Source organism: Ranitomeya imitator, chromosome 3 (assembly GCF_032444005.1).
Source record: "Ranitomeya imitator isolate aRanImi1 chromosome 3, aRanImi1.pri, whole genome shotgun sequence".
Taxonomy (NCBI): Eukaryota; Metazoa; Chordata; class Amphibia; order Anura; family Dendrobatidae; genus Ranitomeya; species Ranitomeya imitator.
Genome location: NC_091284.1, coordinates 474,217,752 through 474,242,329, shown reverse-complemented (window position 1 = coordinate 474,242,329; position 24,578 = coordinate 474,217,752). Strand labels below are relative to the sequence as shown.

Below are 24,578 nucleotides of genomic sequence, written 5' to 3'. Positions count from 1 at the left end.
AGCAGAGTTTCCACGTCTCAGAGCTCGTTCTATGTTTTTGGGTTATTGTCAGGTCACTGTATGTGCTCTGACTCCTATGTCCATTGAGGTACTGAATTACCAGATCATGACAGTACTGGAGGCCAGAAGTACTAATGATTCTCAATAGAGGGAAAAAATAAGTTCTGAGACCATTTTTTTTTCTCTGCACTGTGTTTTGCCTTTTTTTCCCCCTAGACATTTGGGTGGTTCAGGACACAGGTGTGGAAATGGACATTCAGGGTCTGTGCTCTTCAATGGATAATCTCGTTTTAAATGTACAAAAGATTCAAGATTTGGTGGTTCAGAAGCCTATGTTAGAACCAAGAATTCCTATTCCTGATTTGTTTTATGGTGATAGAGCCAAGTTTGTGAATTTCAAAAATAATTGCAAACTGTTTCTGGCCTTGAAACCTCGCTCCTCTGGTGACCCAGTTTAACAAGTGAGAATTATTATTTCTTTCTTGCATGGCGACCCTCAAGACTGGGCATTTTCCCTTGCGCCAGGAGATCCTGCATTGAGTAATGTTGATGCGTTTTTCCTGGCGCTCGGATTGCTGTACGATGAGCCTAATTCAGTGGATCAGGCAGAGAAAAATTTGCTGGCTCTGTGTCAGGGTCAGGATGAGATAGAGGTATATTGTCAGAAATTTAGAAAGTGGTCCGTACTCACTCAATGGAATGAAGGTGCGCTCGCAGCTATTTTCAGAAAAGGTCTCTCTGAAGCCCTTAAGGATGTCATGGTGGGATTTCCTATGCCTGCTGGTCTGAATGAGTCTATGTCTTTGGCCATTCAGATCGGTCGACGCTTGCGTGAGCGTAAATCTGTGCACCATTTGGCGGTATTACCTGAGCTTAAACCTGAGCCTATGCAGTGCGATAGGACTTTGACCAGAGTTGAACGGCAAGAACACAGACGTCTGAATAGGCTGTGTTTCTAGTGGGGTGATTCCACTCATGCTATCTCTGATTGTCCTAAGCGCACTAAGCGGTTCGCTAGGTCTGCCACCATTGGTACGGTACAGTCAAAATTTCTTCTGTCCGTTACCTTGATCTGCTCCTTGTCATCGTATTCTGTCATGGCATTTGTGGATTCAGGCGCTGCCCTGAATTTGATGGACTTGGAGAATGCTAGGCGTTGTGGGTTTTTCTTGGAGCCCTTGCAGTGTCCTATTCCATTGAGAGGAATTGATGCTATGCCTTTGGCCAAGAATAAGCCTCAGTACTGGACCCAGCTGACCATGTGCATGGCTCCTGCACATCAGGAGGTTATTCGCTTTCTGGTGTTGCATAATCTGCATGATGTGGTCGTGTTGGGGTTGCCATGGCTACAAGTCCATAATCCAGTATTAGATTGGAAATCCATGTCTGTGTCCAGCTGGGGTTGTCAGGGGGTACATGGTGATGTCCCATTTCTGACTATTTCGTCATCCACCCCTTCTGAGGTTCCAGAGTTCTTGTCTGATTACCGGGATGTATTTGATGAGCCCAAGTCCGATACCCTACCTCCGCATAGGGATTGTGATTGTGCTATCGATTTGATTCCTGGTAGTAAATTCCCAAAAGGTCGACTGTTTAATTTATCTGTGCCTGAGCACGCCGCTATGCGGAGTTATGTGAAGGAGTCCTTGGAGAAGGGGCATATTCGCCCGTCATCGTCGCCATTAGGAGCAGGGTTCTTTTTTGTAGCCAAGAAGGATGGTTCACTGAGACCTTGTATAGATTACCGCCTTCTAAATAAGATCACGGTTAAATTTCAGTACCCCTTGCCGTTGTTATCTGATTTGTTTGCTCGGATTAAGGGGGCTAGTTGGTTCACCAAGATAAATCTTCGTGGTGCGTATAATCTTGTGCGTATTAAGCGAGGCGATGAGTGGAAAACTGCATTTAATACGCCCGAGGGCCATTTTGAGTATCTAGTAATGCCATTCGGACTTGCCAATGCTCCATCAGTGTTTCAGTCCTTTATGCATGACATCTTCCGAGAGTACCTGGATAAATTCCTGATTGTGTACTTAGATGACATTTTGATCTTCTCGGATGATTGGGAGTCTCATGTGAAGCAGGTCAGAACGGTGTTTCAGGTCCTGCGTGCTAATTCTTTGTTTGTGAAGGGATCAAAGTGTCTCTTTGGTGTTCAGAAGGTTTCATTTTTGGGGTTCATCTTTTCCCCTTCTACTATCGAGATGGACCCTGTTAAGGTAAAAGCCATCCATGATTGGACTCAGCCGACATCTCTGAAAAGTCTGCAAAAGTTTCTGGGCTTTGCTAATTTTTATCGTCGCTTCATCTGCAATTTTTCTAGTATTGCTAAACCATTGACCGATTTGACCAAGAAGGGTGCTGATGTGGTCAATTGGTCTTCTGCTGCTGTGGAAGCTTTTCAAGAGTTGAAGCGTCGTTTTTCTTCTGCCCCTGTGTTGTGTCAACCAGATGTTTCGCTTCCGTTCCAGGTCGAGGTTGATGCTTCTGAGATTGGAGCAGGGGCTGTTTTGTCGCAGAGAAGTTCTGATTGCTCGGTGATGAAACCATGCGCCTTCTTTTCCAGGAAGTTTTCGCCTGCTGAGCGAAATTATGATGTGGGTAATCGAGAGTTGCTGGCCATGAAGTGGGCATTCGAGGAGTGGCGTCATTGGCTTGAAGGAGCTAAGCATCGTGTGGTGGTCTTGACTGATCATAAGAACTTGACTTATCTCGAGTCTGCCAAGCGGTTGAATCCTAGACAGGCTCGTTGGTCGTTGTTTTTTGCCCGTTTTGACTTTGTGATTTCGTACCTTCCGGGCTCTAAAAATGTGAAGGGGGATGCTCTGTCTAGGAGTTTTGTGCCCGACTCTCCGGGTTTATCTGAGCCGGCGGGTATCGTCAAAGAGGGAGTAATTGTGTCTGCCATCTCCCCTGATTTGCGGCGGGTGCTGCAAAAATTTCAGGCTAATAAACCTGATCGTTGCCCAGCGGAGAAACTGTTTGTCCCTGATAGGTGGACGAATAAAGTTATCTCTGAGGTTCATTGTTCGGTGTTGGCTGGTCATCCTGGAATCTTTGGTACCAGAGAGTTAGTGGCTAGATCCTTTTGGTGGCCATCTCTGTCGCGGGATGTGCGTACTTTTGTGCAGTCCTGTGGGATTTGTGCTCGGGCTAAGCCCTGCTGTTCTCGTGCCAGTGGGTTGCTTTTGCCCTTGCCGGTCCCGAAGAGGCCTTGGACACATATCTCTATGGATTTTATTTCAGATCTTCCCGTCTCTCAAAAGATGTCAGTCATTTGGGTGGTCTGTGATCGCTTCTCTAAGATGGTCCATTTGGTACCCTTGTCTAAATTACCTTCCTCCTCTGATTTGGTGCCATTGTTCTTCCAGCATGTGGTTCGTTTACATGGCATTCCAGAGAATATCGTTTCTGACAGAGGTTCCCAGTTTGTTTCGAGGTTTTGGCGAGCCTTTTGTGGTAGGATGGGCATTGACTTGTCTTTTTCCTCGGCTTTCCATCCTCAGACTAATGGCCAGACCGAACGAACCAATCAGACCTTGGAAACATATCTGAGATGCTTTGTTTCTGCTGATCAGGATGACTGGGTGTCCTTTTTGCCTTTGGCTGAGTTCGCCCTTAATTATCGGGCCAGCTCGGCTACCTTGGTTTCGCCGTTTTTCTGCAACTCTGGGTTCCATCCTCGTTTCTCTTTGGATTTGGTTTGGTTATCTTCTCGTCATATTCCTATGAAGGTTTCCTCTCCTAAGTTTAAACCTCGTTTCATTGGTCCGTATAGGATTTCTGAGGTTCTTAATCCTGTGTCTTTTCGTCTGACCCTTCCAGATTCTTTTTCCATACATAACGTATTCCATAGGTCATTGTTGCGGAGATATGTGGCACCTATGGTTCCATCTGTTGATCCTCCTGCCCCGGTTTTGGTGGAGGGGGAGTTGGAGTATATTGTGGAGAAGATTTTGGATTCTCGTGTTTCAAGACGGAAACTCCAGTATCTGGTTAAGTGGAAGGGTTATGCTCAGGAAGATAATTCCTGGGTCTTTGCCTCTGATGTCCATGCTCCCGATCTTGTTCGTGCCTTTCATATGGCTCATCCTGGTCGTCTTGGGGGCTCTGGTGAGGGTTCGGTGACCCCTCCTCAAGGGGGGGGGGGTACTGTTGTGAATTCTGTGGCAGAGCTCCCTCCTGTGGTCACAAGTGGTACTTCGGCTGATTCTCTCTGTGAGCTTCCGTTGGTGGAGGAAAGTGGTACTGCGGCTTCTGAGTTTCCTTCCTCAGGTGATGTGGTGAAGTCGTTAGGTGCTGCTCTATTTAATTCCACCTAGTGCTTTGATCCTGGCCTCCAGTCAATGCTCTAGTATTGGACCTGTTTCCTCCTGGATCGTTCCTGTGGCCTGCTGCTCTGCATAGCTAAGTTCCGCTTTTGCTTTTTGTTTGCTGTTTTTTTTCTGTCCAGCTTGCTTATTTGTTTTCTCGTGCTTGCTGGAAGCTCTGGGACGCAGAGGGTGTACCTCCGTGCCGTTAGTTCGGTACGGAGGGTCTTTTTGCCCCCTTTGCATGGTTGTTTGTAGGGTTTTGTGTTGACCGCAAAGTTACCTTTCCTATCCTCGCTCTGTTCAGAAAGTCGGGCCTCACTTTGCTAAATCTATTTCATCTCTACGTTTGTCTTTTCATCTTAACTCACAGTCATTATATGTGGGGGCTGCCTTTTCCTTTGGGGTATTTCTCTGAGGCAAGGTAGGCTTATTTTCTATCTTCAGGCTAGCTAGTTTCTCAGGCTATGCCGAGTTGCATAGGGAGCGTTAGGCGCAATCCACGGCTGCCTCTAGTGTGGTTGGAGAGGATTAGGGATTGCGGTCAGCAGAGTTTCCACGTGTCAGAGCTCGTTCTATGTTTTTGGGTTATTGTCAGGTCACTGTATGTGCTCTGACTCCTATGTCCATTGAGGTACTGAATTACCAGATCATGACATAATGAGTCCTGCAAACCTAAATACCCCAGTCAGAATTGCAATCAGCAGATACACCTGTCCAGGACTGCAGGCCAGGGACAACTGCATTACCACCTACAACAACCAGAGGGAGCCCAAAAGCAGAATTCACAACAGCCACACATCTCCCAAGAGGATCTGTGTACGCATAGTGGGCATGGGATTTCTTGAAATGCCATCCACTATGCTGTAACATCTGGATGCTGCACAAGTACGCAGTGTCCAACCCTCAGCGTTTATTGACAGCGTGCACCTACCCTTATAAAAACAAACTGTGCTTTACTCACTCTTCCTGGGATCAGTGTTGAGCCTTCGCCATTGCTCTGGGTATACTTGTATGTTATTTTCTGCAGTACCGACATCATGCCAACACCGCACCAGCCAATCATTGAGCTCAGTGACTTGTGCAGTCAACTCAGGTAGAGCCGCTGAGCTCAGTGTTTGGCTGCAGCGCTGTGATATGTCAGCACTGTGGACAATAACAGGCACCCAAAGGTGCTGCCTTGCTGGAGACTCAGTGCTGGACCCACAGACGGTCGGTAAAGCTAAGATTTGTTTTTAAAAAATAGAAAATAAACTTTTCTTAAAACAGGAAATCACCTTTAATTCCATAGTTTTGCGCTGTCATTGGCGCAGACCCTGGAGACTATATTTGGGCACATTGGGTTTCTGTCATGGAGTTCATCATTTTACCAGACAAAAAAACAAAGTATGCCAGGCTGTTTTGTCTGACTTTTTGCTACTTCTATAATAGTGATTGTACCCTAGAATTCGTAATGTATTTCTTGGTCGTCATACACACTAGTGCCAGTGCTCATAATCGCATGGCCTCAGAGAGACAGTATGTGACTTGTGGTACCTGCCAGGTGCTTGCAGTTCCGCACTTCGCCCAGCAGGGGCTCACGTTTCTTCTCCATACAGTAAGTCCCTACATGTGTCACCAGGAGAAGCTGACCCCGCCTGCTGCCGGACTCTGAGCCCTGCTGGATCCTGCTGCGCTGCACACAGTTCCTGCTGGTCCGGGATCGTCTCCCGTGGGCGCACTGCCCACTCTGCCACTACTGCTCATCCCCGGTGATGTACCTGTCTGCACTGTGACCTGGATCTACCTCCCGCAGTGCGCCCCAGCCTGTGCCCACACACCTGCAGCAGGTAAGGTAAGGGACACATAGGTGCAGGCAGAGATGTGCAATGCCCCAAACTAGTGGGTAGTTCTTATTTCAGATGATTGTATATACAGGTAGGGCACAGTGCCAGCCTGGTAGTGATCAGCTGCTACTGTGTGCCCCTTGTGATGCTGTCTGTGTGACCAGCTACTTGTATATTACATATCACCTGGGTGCAGGTACAGTGCCAGCCTGGAGGGTAAGAATCATGTATTGTGCTCCTTGTATGCTGACTCTGCTCAGCTACCTGTTCACTAAATCTCACTTGGGTGCAGGTAAGATACAGTGCCAGCCTGGAGGGTAGTGATCAGCTGTTACTTTGTGCCCCTTGTGTGCTTACCCTGTGTGCTGCCTGTACACTAGATCTTACCTGGGTACAGTGCCAGCCTGGAAGGTAATAATCCACTGTAACTTTGGGCATGTTGCATGCGTACTCCGTTCAGCTACCTGTACACTAGATCTTACCTGGTTACAGTGCCAGCCTGGAAGGTAGTGATCAGCTGTTACTTCGTGCCCCTTGTGTGCTGACTTTGTGCTACCTGTAGTGTAGACTATACCTCACCTGGGTACAGTGCCAGCCTGGAAGGTAGTGGTCAGCTGTTACTTTGTGCCCCTTGTGTGCTTACCCTGTGTGCTGCCTGTACACTAGATCTCACCTGGGTACAGTGCCAGCCTGGAAGGTAGTGTCCAGCTGTTATTTTGTGCCCCTTGTGTGCTTACCCTGTGTGCTACCTGTACACTAGATCTCACCTGGGTACAGTCCTGGGTACAGTGCCAGCCTGGAAGGTAGTGGTCAGCTGTTACTTTGTGCCCCTTGTGTGCTTACCCTGTGTGCTACCTGTACACTAGATCTCACCTGGGTACAGTGCCAGCCTGGAAGGTAGTGGTCAGCTGTTATTTTGTGCCCCTTGTGTGCTTACCCTGTGTGCTACCTGTACACTAGATCTCACCTGGGTACAGTGCCAGCCTGGAAGGTAGTGGTCAGCTGTTATTTTGTGCCCTTTGTGTGCTTACCCTGTGTGCTACCTGTACACTAGATCTCACCTGGGTACAGTGCCAGCCTGGAAGGTAGTTTTCAGCTGTTATTTTGTGCCCCTTGTGTGCTTACCCTGTGTGCTGCCTGTACACTAGATTTCACCTGGGTACAGTGCCAGCCTGGAAGGTAGTGGTCAGCTGTTACTTTGTGCCCCTTGTGTGCTTACCCTGTGTGCTACCTGTACACTAGATCTCACCTGGGTACAGTGCCAGTCTGGAAGGTAGTGGTCAGCTGTTATTTTGTGCCCCTTGTGTGCTTACCCTGTGTGCTACCTGTACACTAGATCTCACCTGGGTACAGTGCCAGCCTGGAAGGTAGTGATCAGCTGTTACTTTGTGCCCCTTGTGTGCTTACCCTGTGTGCTACCTGTACACTAGATCTCACCTGGGTACAGTGCCAGCCTGGAAGGTAGTTTTCAGCTGTTATTTTGTGCCCCTTGTGTGCTTACCCTGTGTGCTACCTGTACACTAGATCTCACCTGGGTACAGTGCCAGCCTGGAAGGTAGTGGTCAGCTGTTACTTTGTGCCCCTTGTGTGCTTACCCTGTGTGCTACCTGTACACTAGATCTCACCTGGGTACAGTGCCAGTCTGGAAGGTAGTGGTCAGCTGTTATTTTGTGCCCCTTGTGTGCTTACCCTGTGTGCTACCTGTACACTAGATCTCACCTGGGTACAGTGCCAGCCTGGAAGGTAGTGATCAGCTGTTACTTTGTGCCCCTTGTGTGCTTACCCTGTGTGCTACCTGTACACTAGATCTCACCTGGGTACAGTGCCAGCCTGGAAGGTAGTGGTCAGCTGTTACTTTGTGCCCCTTGTGTGCTTACCCTGTGTGCTACCTGTACACTAGAACTCACCTGGGTACAGTGCCAGCCTGGAAGGTAGTGGTCAGCTGTTATTTTGTGCCCCTTGTGTGCTTACCCTGTGTGCTACCTGTACACTAGATCTCACCTGGGTACAGTGCCAGCCTGGAAGGTAGTTTTCCGCTGTTATTTTGTGCCCCTTGTGTGCTTACCCTGTGTGCTACCTGTACACTAGATCTCACCTGGGTACAGTGCCAGCCTGGAAGGTAGTGGTCAGCTGTTACTTTGTGCCCCTTGTGTGCTTACCCTGTGTGCTACCTGTACACTAGATCTCACCTGGGTACAGTGCCAGCCTGGAAGGTAGTGGTCAGCTGTTATTTTGTGCCCCTTGTGTGCTTACCCTGTGTGCTACCTGTACACTAGATCTCACCTGGGTACAGTGCCAGCCTGGAAGGTAGTGGTCAGCTGTTACTTTGTGCCCCTTGTGTGCTTACCCTGTGTGCTACCTGTACACTAGATCTCACCTGGGTACAGTGCCAGCCTGGAAGGTAGTGGTCAGCTGTTACTTTGTGCCCCTTGTGTGCTTACCCTGTGTGCTACCTGTACACTAGATCTCACCTGGGTACAGTGCCAGCCTGGAAGGTAGTTTTCAGCTGTTATTTTGTGCCCCTTGTGTGCTTACCCTGTGTGCTGCCTGTACACTAGATTTCACCTGGGTACAGTGCCAGCCTGGAAGGTAGTGGTCAGCTGTTACTTTGTGCCCCTTGTGTGCTTACCCTGTGTGCTACCTGTACACTAGATCTCACCTGGGTACAGTGCCAGCCTGGAAGGTAGTGGTCAGCTGTTATTTTGTGCCCCTTGTGTGCTTACCCTGTGTGCTACCTGTACACTAGATCTCACCTGGGTACAGTGCCAGCCTGGAAGGTAGTGATCAGCTGTTACTTTGTGCCCCTTGTGTGCTTACCCTGTGTGCTACCTGTACACTAGATCTCACCTGGGTACAGTGCCAGCCTGGAAGGTAGTGGTCAGCTGTTACTTTGTGCCCCTTGTGTGCTTACCCTGTGTGCTACCTGTACACTAGATCTCACCTGGGTACAGTCCTGGGTACAGTGCCAGCCTGGAAGGTAGTGGTCAGCTGTTACTTTGTGCCCCTTGTGTGCTTACCCTGTGTGCTACCTGTACACTAGATCTCACCTGGGTACAGTGCCAGCCTGGAAGGTAGTGGTCAGCTGTTATTTTGTGCCCTTTGTGTGCTTACCCTGTGTGCTACCTGTACACTAGATCTCACCTGGGTACAGTGCCAGCCTGGAAGGTAGTTTTCAGCTGTTATTTTGTGCCCCTTGTGTGCTTACCCTGTGTGCTGCCTGTACACTAGATTTCACCTGGGTACAGTGCCAGCCTGGAAGGTAGTGGTCAGCTGTTACTTTGTGCCCCTTGTGTGCTTACCCTGTGTGCTACCTGTACACTAGATCTCACCTGGGTACAGTGCCAGCCTGGAAGGTAGTGGTCAGCTGTTATTTTGTGCCCCTTGTGTGCTTACCCTGTGTGCTACCTGTACACTAGATCTCACCTGGGTACAGTGCCAGCCTGGAAGGTAGTGATCAGCTGTTACTTTGTGCCCCTTGTGTGCTTACCCTGTGTGCTACCTGTACACTAGATCTCACCTGGGTACAGTGCCAGCCTGGAAGGTAGTGGTCAGCTGTTACTTTGTGCCCCTTGTGTGCTTACCCTGTGTGCTGCCTGTACACTAGATCTCACCTGGGTACAGTGCCAGCCTGGAAGGTAGTGTCCAGCTGTTATTTTGTGCCCCTTGTGTGCTTACCCTGTGTGCTACCTGTACACTAGATCTCACCTGGGTACAGTCCTGGGTACAGTGCCAGCCTGGAAGGTAGTGGTCAGCTGTTACTTTGTGCCCCTTGTGTGCTTACCCTGTGTGCTACCTGTACACTAGATCTCACCTGGGTACAGTGCCAGCCTGGAAGGTAGTGGTCAGCTGTTATTTTGTGCCCTTTGTGTGCTTACCCTGTGTGCTACCTGTACACTAGATCTCACCTGGGTACAGTGCCAGCCTGGAAGGTAGTTTTCAGCTGTTATTTTGTGCCCCTTGTGTGCTTACCCTGTGTGCTGCCTGTACACTAGATTTCACCTGGGTACAGTGCCAGCCTGGAAGGTAGTGGTCAGCTGTTACTTTGTGCCCCTTGTGTGCTTACCCTGTGTGCTACCTGTACACTAGATCTCACCTGGGTACAGTGCCAGTCTGGAAGGTAGTGGTCAGCTGTTATTTTGTGCCCCTTGTGTGCTTACCCTGTGTGCTACCTGTACACTAGATCTCACCTGGGTACAGTGCCAGCCTGGAAGGTAGTGATCAGCTGTTACTTTGTGCCCCTTGTGTGCTTACCCTGTGTGCTACCTGTACACTAGATCTCACCTGGGTACAGTGCCAGCCTGGAAGGTAGTTTTCAGCTGTTATTTTGTGCCCCTTGTGTGCTTACCCTGTGTGCTACCTGTACACTAGATCTCACCTGGGTACAGTGCCAGCCTGGAAGGTAGTGGTCAGCTGTTACTTTGTGCCCCTTGTGTGCTTACCCTGTGTGCTACCTGTACACTAGATCTCACCTGGGTACAGTGCCAGTCTGGAAGGTAGTGGTCAGCTGTTATTTTGTGCCCCTTGTGTGCTTACCCTGTGTGCTACCTGTACACTAGATCTCACCTGGGTACAGTGCCAGCCTGGAAGGTAGTGATCAGCTGTTACTTTGTGCCCCTTGTGTGCTTACCCTGTGTGCTACCTGTACACTAGATCTCACCTGGGTACAGTGCCAGCCTGGAAGGTAGTGGTCAGCTGTTACTTTGTGCCCCTTGTGTGCTTACCCTGTGTGCTACCTGTACACTAGAACTCACCTGGGTACAGTGCCAGCCTGGAAGGTAGTGGTCAGCTGTTATTTTGTGCCCCTTGTGTGCTTACCCTGTGTGCTACCTGTACACTAGATCTCACCTGGGTACAGTGCCAGCCTGGAAGGTAGTTTTCCGCTGTTATTTTGTGCCCCTTGTGTGCTTACCCTGTGTGCTACCTGTACACTAGATCTCACCTGGGTACAGTGCCAGCCTGGAAGGTAGTGGTCAGCTGTTACTTTGTGCCCCTTGTGTGCTTACCCTGTGTGCTACCTGTACACTAGATCTCACCTGGGTACAGTGCCAGCCTGGAAGGTAGTGGTCAGCTGTTATTTTGTGCCCCTTGTGTGCTTACCCTGTGTGCTACCTGTACACTAGATCTCACCTGGGTACAGTGCCAGCCTGGAAGGTAGTGGTCAGCTGTTACTTTGTGCCCCTTGTGTGCTTACCCTGTGTGCTACCTGTACACTAGATCTCACCTGGGTACAGTGCCAGCCTGGAAGGTAGTGGTCAGCTGTTACTTTGTGCCCCTTGTGTGCTTACCCTGTGTGCTACCTGTACACTAGATCTCACCTGGGTACAGTGCCAGCCTGGAAGGTAGTTTTCAGCTGTTATTTTGTGCCCCTTGTGTGCTTACCCTGTGTGCTGCCTGTACACTAGATTTCACCTGGGTACAGTGCCAGCCTGGAAGGTAGTGGTCAGCTGTTACTTTGTGCCCCTTGTGTGCTTACCCTGTGTGCTACCTGTACACTAGATCTCACCTGGGTACAGTGCCAGCCTGGAAGGTAGTGGTCAGCTGTTATTTTGTGCCCCTTGTGTGCTTACCCTGTGTGCTACCTGTACACTAGATCTCACCTGGGTACAGTGCCAGCCTGGAAGGTAGTGATCAGCTGTTACTTTGTGCCCCTTGTGTGCTTACCCTGTGTGCTACCTGTACACTAGATCTCACCTGGGTACAGTGCCAGCCTGGAAGGTAGTGGTCAGCTGTTACTTTGTGCCCCTTGTGTGCTTACCCTGTGTGCTACCTGTACACTAGATCTCACCTGGGTACAGTCCTGGGTACAGTGCCAGCCTGGAAGGTAGTGGTCAGCTGTTACTTTGTGCCCCTTGTGTGCTTACCCTGTGTGCTACCTGTACACTAGATCTCACCTGGGTACAGTGCCAGCCTGGAAGGTAGTGGTCAGCTGTTATTTTGTGCCCTTTGTGTGCTTACCCTGTGTGCTACCTGTACACTAGATCTCACCTGGGTACAGTGCCAGCCTGGAAGGTAGTTTTCAGCTGTTATTTTGTGCCCCTTGTGTGCTTACCCTGTGTGCTGCCTGTACACTAGATTTCACCTGGGTACAGTGCCAGCCTGGAAGGTAGTGGTCAGCTGTTACTTTGTGCCCCTTGTGTGCTTACCCTGTGTGCTACCTGTACACTAGATCTCACCTGGGTACAGTGCCAGCCTGGAAGGTAGTGGTCAGCTGTTATTTTGTGCCCCTTGTGTGCTTACCCTGTGTGCTACCTGTACACTAGATCTCACCTGGGTACAGTGCCAGCCTGGAAGGTAGTGATCAGCTGTTACTTTGTGCCCCTTGTGTGCTTACCCTGTGTGCTACCTGTACACTAGATCTCACCTGGGTACAGTGCCAGCCTGGAAGGTAGTGGTCAGCTGTTACTTTGTGCCCCTTGTGTGCTTACCCTGTGTGCTGCCTGTACACTAGATCTCACCTGGGTACAGTGCCAGCCTGGAAGGTAGTGTCCAGCTGTTATTTTGTGCCCCTTGTGTGCTTACCCTGTGTGCTACCTGTACACTAGATCTCACCTGGGTACAGTCCTGGGTACAGTGCCAGCCTGGAAGGTAGTGGTCAGCTGTTACTTTGTGCCCCTTGTGTGCTTACCCTGTGTGCTACCTGTACACTAGATCTCACCTGGGTACAGTGCCAGCCTGGAAGGTAGTGGTCAGCTGTTATTTTGTGCCCTTTGTGTGCTTACCCTGTGTGCTACCTGTACACTAGATCTCACCTGGGTACAGTGCCAGCCTGGAAGGTAGTTTTCAGCTGTTATTTTGTGCCCCTTGTGTGCTTACCCTGTGTGCTGCCTGTACACTAGATTTCACCTGGGTACAGTGCCAGCCTGGAAGGTAGTGGTCAGCTGTTACTTTGTGCCCCTTGTGTGCTTACCCTGTGTGCTACCTGTACACTAGATCTCACCTGGGTACAGTGCCAGTCTGGAAGGTAGTGGTCAGCTGTTATTTTGTGCCCCTTGTGTGCTTACCCTGTGTGCTACCTGTACACTAGATCTCACCTGGGTACAGTGCCAGCCTGGAAGGTAGTGATCAGCTGTTACTTTGTGCCCCTTGTGTGCTTACCCTGTGTGCTACCTGTACACTAGATCTCACCTGGGTACAGTGCCAGCCTGGAAGGTAGTTTTCAGCTGTTATTTTGTGCCCCTTGTGTGCTTACCCTGTGTGCTACCTGTACACTAGATCTCACCTGGGTACAGTGCCAGCCTGGAAGGTAGTGGTCAGCTGTTACTTTGTGCCCCTTGTGTGCTTACCCTGTGTGCTACCTGTACACTAGATCTCACCTGGGTACAGTGCCAGTCTGGAAGGTAGTGGTCAGCTGTTATTTTGTGCCCCTTGTGTGCTTACCCTGTGTGCTACCTGTACACTAGATCTCACCTGGGTACAGTGCCAGCCTGGAAGGTAGTGATCAGCTGTTACTTTGTGCCCCTTGTGTGCTTACCCTGTGTGCTACCTGTACACTAGATCTCACCTGGGTACAGTGCCAGCCTGGAAGGTAGTGGTCAGCTGTTACTTTGTGCCCCTTGTGTGCTTACCCTGTGTGCTACCTGTACACTAGAACTCACCTGGGTACAGTGCCAGCCTGGAAGGTAGTGGTCAGCTGTTATTTTGTGCCCCTTGTGTGCTTACCCTGTGTGCTACCTGTACACTAGATCTCACCTGGGTACAGTGCCAGCCTGGAAGGTAGTTTTCCGCTGTTATTTTGTGCCCCTTGTGTGCTTACCCTGTGTGCTACCTGTACACTAGATCTCACCTGGGTACAGTGCCAGCCTGGAAGGTAGTGGTCAGCTGTTACTTTGTGCCCCTTGTGTGCTTACCCTGTGTGCTACCTGTACACTAGATCTCACCTGGGTACAGTGCCAGCCTGGAAGGTAGTGGTCAGCTGTTATTTTGTGCCCCTTGTGTGCTTACCCTGTGTGCTACCTGTACACTAGATCTCACCTGGGTACAGTGCCAGCCTGGAAGGTAGTGGTCAGCTGTTACTTTGTGCCCCTTGTGTGCTTACCCTGTGTGCTACCTGTACACTAGATCTCACCTGGGTACAGTGCCAGCCTGGAAGGTAGTGGTCAGCTGTTACTTTGTGCCCCTTGTGTGCTTACCCTGTGTGCTACCTGTACACTAGATCTCACCTGGGTACAGTGCCAGCCTGGAAGGTAGTTTTCAGCTGTTATTTTGTGCCCCTTGTGTGCTTACCCTGTGTGCTGCCTGTACACTAGATTTCACCTGGGTACAGTGCCAGCCTGGAAGGTAGTGGTCAGCTGTTACTTTGTGCCCCTTGTGTGCTTACCCTGTGTGCTACCTGTACACTAGATCTCACCTGGGTACAGTGCCAGCCTGGAAGGTAGTGGTCAGCTGTTATTTTGTGCCCCTTGTGTGCTTACCCTGTGTGCTACCTGTACACTAGATCTCACCTGGGTACAGTGCCAGCCTGGAAGGTAGTGATCAGCTGTTACTTTGTGCCCCTTGTGTGCTTACCCTGTGTGCTACCTGTACACTAGATCTCACCTGGGTACAGTGCCAGCCTGGAAGGTAGTGGTCAGCTGTTACTTTGTGCCCCTTGTGTGCTTACCCTGTGTGCTACCTGTACACTAGATCTCACCTGGGTACAGTCCTGGGTACAGTGCCAGCCTGGAAGGTAGTGGTCAGCTGTTACTTTGTGCCCCTTGTGTGCTTACCCTGTGTGCTACCTGTACACTAGATCTCACCTGGGTACAGTGCCAGCCTGGAAGGTAGTGGTCAGCTGTTATTTTGTGCCCTTTGTGTGCTTACCCTGTGTGCTACCTGTACACTAGATCTCACCTGGGTACAGTGCCAGCCTGGAAGGTAGTTTTCAGCTGTTATTTTGTGCCCCTTGTGTGCTTACCCTGTGTGCTGCCTGTACACTAGATTTCACCTGGGTACAGTGCCAGCCTGGAAGGTAGTGGTCAGCTGTTACTTTGTGCCCCTTGTGTGCTTACCCTGTGTGCTACCTGTACACTAGATCTCACCTGGGTACAGTGCCAGCCTGGAAGGTAGTGGTCAGCTGTTATTTTGTGCCCCTTGTGTGCTTACCCTGTGTGCTACCTGTACACTAGATCTCACCTGGGTACAGTGCCAGCCTGGAAGGTAGTGATCAGCTGTTACTTTGTGCCCCTTGTGTGCTTACCCTGTGTGCTACCTGTACACTAGATCTCACCTGGGTACAGTGCCAGCCTGGAAGGTAGTGGTCAGCTGTTACTTTGTGCCCCTTGTGTGCTTACCCTGTGTGCTACCTGTACACTAGAACTCACCTGGGTACAGTGCCAGCCTGGAAGGTAGTGGTCAGCTGTTATTTTGTGCCCCTTGTGTGCTTACCCTGTGTGCTACCTGTACACTAGATCTCACCTGGGTACAGTGCCAGCCTGGAAGGTAGTTTTCAGCTGTTATTTTGTGCCCCTTGTGTGCTTACCCTGTGTGCTACCTGTACACTAGATCTCACCTGGGTACAGTGCCAGCCTGGAAGGTAGTGGTCAGCTGTTACTTTGTGCCCCTTGTGTGCTTACCCTGTGTGCTACCTGTACACTAGATCTCACCTGGGTACAGTGCCAGCCTGGAAGGTAGTGGTCAGCTGTTACTTTGTGCCACTTGTGTGCTTACCCTGTGTGCTACCTGTACACTAGATCTCACCTGGGTACAGTGCCAGCCTGGAAGGTAGTGGTCAGCTGTTACTTTGTGCCCCTTGTGTGCTTACCCTGTGTGCTACCTGTACACTAGATCTCACCTGGGTACAGTGCCAGCCTGGAAGGTAGTTTTCAGCTGTTATTTTGTGCCCCTTGTGTGCTTACCCTGTGTGCTGCCTGTACACTAGATTTCACCTGGGTACAGTGCCAGCCTGGAAGGTAGTGGTCAGCTGTTACTTTGTGCCCCTTGTGTGCTTACCCTGTGTGCTACCTGTACACTAGATCTCACCTGGGTACAGTGCCAGCCTGGAAGGTAGTGGTCAGCTGTTATTTTGTGCCCCTTGTGTGCTTACCCTGTGTGCTACCTGTACACTAGATCTAACCTGGGTACAGTGCCAGCCTGGAAGGTAGTGGTCAGCTGTTATTTTGTGCCCCTTGTGTGCTTACCCTGTGTGCTACCTGTACACTAGATCTCACCTGGGTACAGTGCCAGCCTGGAAGGTAGTGGTCAGCTGTTACTTTGTGCCCCTTGTGTGCTTACCCTGTGTGCTACCTGTACACTAGATCTCACCTGGGTACAGTGCCAGCCTGGAAGGTAGTGGTCAGCTGTTACTTTGTGCCCCTTGTGTGCTTACCCTGTGTGCTACCTGTACACTAGATCTCACCTGGGTACAGTGCCAGCCTGGAAGGTAGTGGTCAGCTGTTATTTTGTGCCCCTTGTGTGCTTACCCTGTGTGCTACCTGTACACTAGATCTCACCTGGGTACAGTGCCAGCCTGGAAGGTAGTGGTCAGCTGTTACTTTGTGCCCCTTGTGTGCTTACCCTGTGTGCTACCTGTACACTAGAACTCACCTGGGTACAGTGCCAGCCTGGAAGGTAGTGGTCAGCTGTTATTTTGTGCCCCTTGTGTGCTTACCCTGTGTGCTACCTGTACACTAGATCTCACCTGGGTACAGTGCCAGCCTGGAAGGTAGTTTTCAGCTGTTATTTTGTGCCCCTTGTGTGCTTACCCTGTGTGCTACCTGTACACTAGATCTCACCTGGGTACAGTGCCAGCCTGGAAGGTAGTGGTCAGCTGTTACTTTGTGCCCCTTGTGTGCTTACCCTGTGTGCTACCTGTACACTAGATCTCACCTGGGTACAGTGCCAGCCTGGAAGGTAGTGGTCAGCTGTTACTTTGTGCCACTTGTGTGCTTACCCTGTGTGCTACCTGTACACTAGATCTCACCTGGGTACAGTGCCAGCCTGGAAGGTAGTGGTCAGCTGTTACTTTGTGCCCCTTGTGTGCTTACCCTGTGTGCTACCTGTACACTAGATCTCACCTGGGTACAGTGCCAGCCTGGAAGGTAGTTTTCAGCTGTTATTTTGTGCCCCTTGTGTGCTTACCCTGTGTGCTGCCTGTACACTAGATTTCACCTGGGTACAGTGCCAGCCTGGAAGGTAGTGGTCAGCTGTTACTTTGTGCCCCTTGTGTGCTTACCCTGTGTGCTACCTGTACACTAGATCTCACCTGGGTACAGTGCCAGCCTGGAAGGTAGTGGTCAGCTGTTATTTTGTGCCCCTTGTGTGCTTACCCTGTGTGCTACCTGTACACTAGATCTAACCTGGGTACAGTGCCAGCCTGGAAGGTAGTGGTCAGCTGTTATTTTGTGCCCCTTGTGTGCTTACCCTGTGTGCTACCTGTACACTAGATCTCACCTGGGTACAGTGCCAGCCTGGAAGGTAGTGGTCAGCTGTTACTTTGTGCCCCTTGTGTGCTTACCCTGTGTGCTACCTGTACACTAGATCTCACCTGGGTACAGTGCCAGCCTGGAAGGTAGTGGTCAGCTGTTACTTTGTGCCCCTTGTGTGCTTACCCTGTGTGCTACCTGTACACTAGATCTCACCTGGGTACAGTGCCAGCCTGGAAGGTAGTGGTCAGCTGTTATTTTGTGCCCCTTGTGTGCTTACCCTGTGTGCTACCTGTACACTAGATCTCACCTGGGTACAGTGCCAGCCTGGAAGGTAGTGGTCAGCTGTTACTTTGTGCCCCTTGTGTGCTTACCCTGTGTGCTACCTGTACACTAGATCTCACCTGGGTACAGTGCCAGCCTGGATGGTAATAATCTGCTGTACCTTTGGGCATGTTGCACTCCGTTGAGCTACACTCGCACTCATCCCTGTGTCACTATGTCCCTGTACCTAGCACTTCTCCACCTGTCAGTTCCGGCTTTACAGAACATCGGCTCCTCTGCTCCTGTATGGAAATCCTGTCACTGATACTGTGGCCTCCTGTGCCACCTGTCTGGGAAGCACAATGTGTTTTTCCAATGTTTTTAACCTTCTGTTCAGATAATTTCCAAGATGTCAGAACATCATTTCCACACATAGTTTATGGTATCAGATTCACGTACCGTATATATAGTGAACGTATTCAGGCATGGTGAAATCGTCATGTGATCTGGAGAGAATTTTCTCAGTGAAAGGAGAGAAACCAAGTCAGTGAAAAACAAGTTTATCAAACTCTTGTTTTGAAATCTTGAGGAAGAAGTTTCATAGAAACCAATGCTGCTATTCAAAGGTTTATTTTTATATAATAATAATAATAATAATAATAAATATTATTGTTTATTAATTTTTATAATTTTATATCATGTGTAGATCAGTTTTCCCCTACCTGTGGCTCGAGAACTACATGTGGCTCATGGGCACATGATGTGTGGCTGTCAACTATCTGCCATTTGGTGTATTAGCTCAAGGTCTAAGGCCGGGGTCACACTAGCGTAGAATACGGATGAGTGATATGTGAGAAAACATCGCATAGCACTCGGACCAGTGTTAATCTATGGGGCAGCTCACATCACCGTATTTTTTTTCTCAGTTGTATTCAGCATGCTGCGATTGTACACGTATATCGCCTGAGTCTTGCCAATTTAAGTATGGGTGTGAGAAAAAAATCGGACACCACACGGACCATTCGTGTGACTTGCGAGAAATACGCACACATTTTCCTCATTTCAGCCCACTGAACCATTAAATTCTATGGGGAATATCAGTGAGAAATGTAAAGCCCTACGCATGTCATACGGATGCCATACAGATACATAGGTGGGAGAAAAACCGCATCATCGCATTGCAAACGCATTACACACAGATGACCATACGGAGAACACGTGTGCGACTCTCGTCAGAGAGACTCGGATCCATTTTCCATACGTTTAGTGTGACCCCGGCCTAACAATCAGCTATGAAGAAAAGTCTCCAGTTGGTGACTTTTCAGACTTCCCCCACAGAGGAGCTGATCTGAGTGCGCATATACTGGTGTACGTGGGAGGGGTAAGAATACAAATATTAAGCTGGAGATAGGGTGATACTATTCATTAGAGGGTGTTGAAGCTGGATGAGATAGTTTGATTGGAGTGCTTCATGCTCGAATTCCGAAGGGGGAAAAATAGGAACCCCTGTATGTAAGTATACTGCCTATAAAGGCGGGTGGCAGAAGGTGATTTTTGGGAAGCTTTGGCTATCATAATACTGGTAATTGGGATTCTGGGTGATATCATGGTGGGGGGAAATAGGCGCGTTGGATGTGGCTCATGACCATCTCTCAGAACTGAAAGTGGCTCTCAAGGTAAGAAAGGATGGGAGCCACTTGTGTAGATCCTGTGATGGGGAGATATATCTGTATAATGCTCTAATAATAATTTTCCAGACAAGCTTTTCTGGGCAGAAATTTGAACTGCCCGCACCCTCAGCACCAAGAGGCTACATGCATACAGGGAGAATTTGCCAGTGGCACCATGGATCTTACCACAAAATGGTGACATATCATTGGCAAGGTATGATTATATTACTTCTTGATTTTATTATTATTATTATTATTATTATTATTAATAATAATAATAATAACAGTTTGTTTTCTGAATTTGCAGCTGCTTTGCAGTAAATCTCAAGCAAACACTGACATTCTATAGATTCCTAAACCTATATCGCCTGTCTATCTCCATATGGCAGATTTTTGAAATCTCAACTTGTTTCCTTGTACTGTATTCACCTGTGGGTTTTCCACTTGAAAATCTACATCAAAACTCTGCCTGTGATATGTTACGTGTTTATTTGTTCCAAAGGTGTGTTCTCACGTCAGAGTAGATTTTCCATTTTCCGTATCTTGCGAAATCTCATCCACCAGCTGCGGAGCATAAAGTGATTGGCGCTGCGTGTCAATATTGGCTGCGGATTTTCACTGCAAATTTCATGCTTTGCAATTAAAATGTGAAACCTTCATAATAAAGCAGCAACATTTCAACGGTGAATTCTGTAGTATAATCCGTACGTTTGTTCTTTTGTACCTTTTGTCCAACAAAATTTTCCCCTTTTAATTACTGCACACCTTCTTTGACCCTGAAAAGATGACTTAACTTGTCATTTCTAGTAAATAGTTTAATATATTAATTATTTTACTTAGAACTTTATGGTATGGTGCTGCATCATTTCTCCATAGTGGTCCATACTAAATAGGTACAATTACAGTACGGCTACATGTCCTTCTGCTTCTCCAGACATTTTTCTTATTAGTGTAGACAGGTTTATTATCACTATTGATTTAAGGTTACGCTATTCCAGCTACTCAGATAATGTATTATGGGACGTGGGACTTGGGCCAAGCAGGAAACAATAACCATTTGGCGTTACTCTCAATAGTGTCTGGGTATCGCTGGAGACTTTCGCCTTTGTAAATCTTTAGAACTTGACGCAAGCTGTGCATTTCCAAGTAACCTAAGATTACACAAGGATGTAGGTTTCTGGTTATGTTAATGCCTACAGTAGTTAAGGCCCGCACCTGTAAATCAGGTATAATTAATGCGGGATTACCTGGAGTAGTATTCAACCTCTTAGTATTCAATTGTATTTAATTAGGAATTTAAATATATTTTTGATTAAAGTTTTTAGATTTGTTGGAAGGCCAGCAGGTTCTTTACAGCCTCCAGATGATACTCTGCGGTGAACTGACTTTGCCATGTTTGTATTGGTTGTAGTTTTGTGTTGTTTTGTTATTGGCTTTAATAAACTCATTCGATACCTGTCAGAAAGCCCATGTTCCCACCAGAGGCTAAGCTAGAGGTTCAGCTCAGGGGAAGCGAACCATGTGACCCTGATTACAACTACGGTGCTGCACCCTAATTTGGGGTATGTGGGAACCTCAGCAGATGACCGGGCTGTTACTGAAAACAAATATTACCCCCACATGGTGGCTATATAGTGGTAACATAGTAACATAGTAACATAGTTAGTAAGGCCGAAAAAAGACATTTGTCCATCCAGTTCAGCCTATATTCCATCATAATAAATCCCCAGATCTATGTCCTTCTACAGAACCTAATAATTGTATGATACAATATTGTTCTGCTCCAGGAAGACATCCAGGCCTCTCTTGAACCCCTCGACTGAGTTCGCCATCACATATAATGCTCTCATCATGTGTATCCAGACCTCTTTTAATGCACCCCATGATCCTGTTTGCCTTGGCAGCTGCTGCCTGGCACTGGCTGCTCCAGGAAAGTTTATCATTAACTAGGATCCCCAAGTCCTTCTCCCTGTCAGATTTACCCAGTGGTTTCCCGTTCAGTGTGTAATGGTGATATTGATTCCTTCTTCCCATGTGTATAACCTTACATTTATCATTGTTAAACCTCATCTGCCACCTTTCAGCCCAAGTTTCCAACTTATCCAGATCCATCTGTAGCAGAATACTATCTTCTCTTGTATTAACTGCTTTACATAGTTTTGTATCATCTGCAAATATCGATATTTTACTGTGTAAACCTTCTACCAGATCATTAATGAATATGTTGAAGAGAACAGGTCCCAATACCGACCCCTGCGGTACCCCACTGGTCACAGCGACCCAGTTAGAGACTATACCATTTATAACCACCCTCTGCTTTCTATCACTAAGCCAGTTACTAACCCATTTACACACATTTTCCCCCAGACCAAGCATTCTCATTTTGTGTACCAACCTCTTGTGTGGCACGGTATCAAACGCTTTGGAAAAATCGAGATATACCACGTCCAATGACTCACCGTGGTCCAGCCTATAGCTTACCTCTTCATAAAAACTGATTAGATTGGTTTGACAGGAGCGATTTCTCATAAACCCATGCTGATATGGAGTTAAACAGTTATTCTCATTGAGATAATCCAGAATAACATCCCTCAGAAACCCTTCAAATATTTTGCCAACAATAGAGGTTAGACTTACTGGCCTATAATTTCCAGGTTCACTTTTAGAGCCCTTTTTGAATATTGGCACCACATTTGCTATGCGCCAGTCCTGCGGAACAGACCCCGTCGCTATAGAGTCCCTAAAAATAAGAAATAATGGTTTATCTACTACATTACTTAGTTCTCTTAGTACTCGTGGGTGTATGCCATCCGGACCCGGAGATTTATCTATTTTAATCTTATTTAGCCGGTTTCACACCTCTTCTTGGGTTAGATTTGTGACCCTTAATATAGGGTTTTCATTGTTTCTTGGGATTTCACCTGGCATTTCATTTTCCACCATGAATACCGTGGAGAAGAAGGTGTTTAATATGTTAGCTTTTTCCTCGTCATCTACAACCATTCTTTCTGGTAGATGCCAGTCCTGCAGAACAAGCACATGATTTCAGTACAGTTACAGATAGTGACTTACAGGTGATATTCTTTATGGTGGATTCATTCATTTCTCCAGTCTTTTCCATCTGGCCCAGACCAACACGACAACTTCTCCCGCCAGAACACGGCTGCAGAGATTACATCAAAAACACATTTGTTCATATTTCCTGCACAGTCTCCATCTATTCCCAACCTCCACAAACTCCTCATCCTGCTGATACCCCAATACTGAACCGCTGCTGCTGTATGTATCCCTATTACTGCCCCTGATACCCCAACACTGAGCCGCTGCTGCCATATGTGTCACTATTACTGCACCTGCTGTTTGGCACAATAACCATGCTCCTCTTACTGCCCCATATAATAATGCCCACCACTGTGCCCTTTACAAGTAAAATGCCTCCTTTGTGGCCTCTAGATGGTAACATTGCCCTCTAGAATATATTAATGCCCTGTGCAAAGGCCCTAGGAAACATTATCCACATTTTTTCCCTAATAAGTGACAATGCCCCATGTGCACCTTGACAGTCACATTACTCCGTGTACCCCAATAACAATAATGCTTCTTAAGTGCCTAATTAAAGTTTAATAATGTCTCTTGGGTCCTCCACGTACAGCTCTCCTATACACAGTATAATGGTCCCACAGCTCCCCTATACACAGTACAGTGGGCCCACAGCTCCCTTATACACAGTACGGTGGTGTCCACAGTTCCCTTATACACTGCATGATGAGCTTACAGCGCCCCTAAACACAGTATAACATTCTCACTGCTCCCCCTATACACATAATGAATCCCACAGTAGTCCTCACACTGTAAGATGGCATGCACACTGAATAATGTCCCCCCCCCAGTGTATAATAGTCCCCATACTGTATAAGGGCCCCCACAGTAGCCCCTACACTGTTTATTGGCACCCACAGTGGACCCCACACTTTATTAGGGTTCCCTGCACTGTGAGAGGGCACACCACATTTGTCCCTACAACATATAATGGCCTCCCCACACAGTATGAGGGCCCCCACAATAGTTGACACACTGTATGAGGGCCCCTCACAGTAGTCCCTGCAATGCATGCGAGTCCTCCGTTGTTTATGATGCCCCCACAGTCACACCACATGTTTTAAATTAAAAAAAAAGATATACTCAACCAATCCAGGATCCTGATGAGTCCACTCGCAAAGTGCCAGTGCATGCACTGAACATCAGAGTCCCGGCTTGGCCAGTGCACTACCCTGCTGTTCTGTAGTCCACAGACATAAAGTGCCCTGTGCTGTACATAACTGACAGCAATAGTGTAGGAAATCATGTCTTAACTACCTCAGCATTCTGTACATGCCAATACAGTTAAAGGGAACCTGTCACCCCGAAAATCGCGGGTGAGGTAAGCCCACCGGCATCAGGGGCTTATCTACAGCATTCTGTAATGCTGTAGATAAGCCCCCGATGTATCCTGAAAGAGGAGAAAAAGACGTTAGATTATATTCACCCGGGGCGGTCCCGCTGCTGGTCCGGTCGGATGGGCGTCTCTGGTCCGCTGCGGCGCCTCCCATCTTCATTCCAAGACGTCCTCTTCTGATCTTCAGCCACGGCTCCGGCGCAATTTGTCTGCCCTGTTGAGGGCAGAACAAAGTACTGCAGTGTGCAGGCGCCGGAAAGGTCAGAGAGGCCCGTCGCCTGCGCACTGCAGTACTTTGCTCTGCCCTCAACAGGGCAGACAAAGTACGCCTGCGCCGGAGCCGTGGCTGAAGATCAGAAGAGGACGTCTTGGAATGAAGATGGGAGGCGCCGCAGCGGACCAGAGACGCCCATCCGACCGGACCAGCAGCGGGACCGCACCTGGGTGAGTATAATCTAACGTCTTTTTCTCCTCTTTCAGGATACATCGGGGGCTTATCTACAGCATTACAGAATGCTGTAGATAAGCCCCTGATGCCGGTGGGCTTACCTCACTCGCGATTTTCGGGGTGACATGTTCCCTTTAAGGGTAGATCTATCTATCTATCCCCCTCATTAGCTGCGCTACTTGTTCCCACTGTCAGTATTTAGTGAGTTTTTGATGTTGCAGATTTTCGGCAGCATTTCTGTACTTATTAGTTCCATGTGTTTTTTCATTACGCTTTTGAGTGCAGT

The 24,578-nt window shown here is 48.5% G+C and overlaps 1 protein-coding gene across 2 annotated transcripts in view; it reads left to right on the top strand.

Annotated features, from left to right (window-relative positions):
• Positions 1–5,946: 5,946 nt before the first annotated feature.
• The window catches only part of CRACDL (CRACD like), a 171,080-nt gene continuing 152,448 nt past the window's right edge, over positions 5,947–24,578 (top strand). Inside the window, exon 1 of one of the 2 annotated variants that reach the window (XM_069757505.1) lies at positions 5,947–6,139. The gene's annotated coding sequence lies outside the window, so the exon portion shown is untranslated. Of the gene's footprint in view, positions 6,145–24,578 lie in introns of both variants that reach the window. The other variant, XM_069757506.1, reaches the window with a different exon arrangement.